The sequence below is a fragment of the Chiloscyllium punctatum genome, unplaced genomic scaffold (assembly GCF_047496795.1).
Source record: "Chiloscyllium punctatum isolate Juve2018m unplaced genomic scaffold, sChiPun1.3 scaffold_339, whole genome shotgun sequence".
Taxonomy (NCBI): domain Eukaryota; kingdom Metazoa; phylum Chordata; class Chondrichthyes; order Orectolobiformes; family Hemiscylliidae; genus Chiloscyllium; species Chiloscyllium punctatum.
In genome coordinates, this window is record NW_027310073.1 from 222,086 (window position 1) to 223,842 (window position 1,757).

Here is a 1,757-nt window from a genome sequence, read left to right on the forward strand (position 1 = left end):
GGATGATCAATGGGGACTCCTGCACTCCCTTGCTGAGCCTTTAACTTGATGTGATGTTCACCCATTCCCTTTGTGCCTGTGTAACCCTCACCTGCAGTGTGTGAACTCACTAAACGTGCTGTCCATAACATTCTCAGTATCATAGATGGTCCACAGTGAGTCCACTCACAGCTCCAGGTCTGAAAAGCAGTTTCCCAGTTGCACAGATGGACACACTTCCTCCACACATAGCCGTCAGGGACACTGGAAGCGTCCCTTATTTCCCACATTGTACAAGAGGAGACTGCCACGGGTCTGAGGGTTCCTGGCTCAATGTCTCTCTAGATTCAGCTAGTTACTCCCATTAAGAGAATTTAAAAGATCTTTCAACCTTCCTTCACTTCAAACATGTCCATTATAATCAAAAGCCCCAATCTTTACTTAAGCTGATATATTATACGTTAAAAACTGTTAACAAATACTCCGCAGTATCGCTTACAAATTGGCTGTTCCCATTGGGACCATGCGAGATTCTGAATGGCCTGAACTAAAACTGAGTTTCAGCGTCACCTTCTCCCTGTCTCATTTCCCTCTGTTTTCACCCAACTCCAAAACATTCTCATTGAGCCAAGTAGCACTCAGCGTCAACATGGCCTTCAGCAATATCTGAATGAACAGATAATTGTCAGAATCTGGAAAATTCCACCTGAAAAGTTACTGGAATTTAAGTCCATAAGAAATTTTAATGGGAAATTTACAGGGAATTGAAAATAAGGAGTTCACAGGTTAAAGTCATGAAGTGGTTGAGTGGGTCTAAACATGACAGTTCCTGCAAAGAGTCGAGGTGGAGTTTGGATAAATCTATGGTCCCTCTCAGACCAATATCTCCTTCCTGGGCTGCACGGCCCTGAACAGAGCACATACCCCAAGGGTGATCCAACCTTGAATTTGTACATCTTTCTGCTATTTGCTTTACAAAAATAGGAGAGTCTGGAATAGGGTGGTTCTGGAAAAGCACAGCAGTTCAGGTAGCATCCGAGGAGCAGTAAAATCGACGTTTTGGGCAAAAGCCCTTCATCAGAAATAGAGACAGGGTGCCTGCAGTGTGGAGAGATAAATGAGAGGAGGGTGGGGGTGGGGAGAACGTAGGAAAGAGTACAATCGGTGAGTGGAGTGATGATGAAGGTGATGGGTCAGATTGGATGGTGGAGTGGATAGGTGGAAAGGAAGATAGGCAGGTAGGATAAGTCATAGGGACAGTGCTGAGCTGGAAGTTTGGAACTGGGGTGAGGTGGGGGAAGGGGAAATGATGAAACTGGTGAAGTCTACATTGATGCCCTGGGGTTGAAGTGTTCAAAGGCAGAAGATGAGGCGTTCTTCCTCCAAGCGTCGGGTGGTGAGGGAGCGGCGGTGAAGGAGGCCCAGGACCTCCATGTCCTTGCTGAGTGGGAGGGGAGTTGAAATGTTGGGCCACAGAACATTGTTTTTACCTAAAAATATGAGCTACTTTTCGACAGACAGAACAGACAAACCTTTCTCGTTCCACAGTTAAATGCCAATGATATTCAGATCCTGATGACTCCGCTGACTGTAGAAACATGCTTTTGAGATCACGGTCTCAAATATTCTCAATTAATATCTGATAAAAAAAATTCACAAGACAAAGCTCACAGTCAGTGCAAGATGAATATGATAGACAAATATTTCCCTGGTATGTGTCTGATGTGTAAATGCTCCTCTTCAAACCACCCCTCGCCCACACAGGAAGAGGACATGTC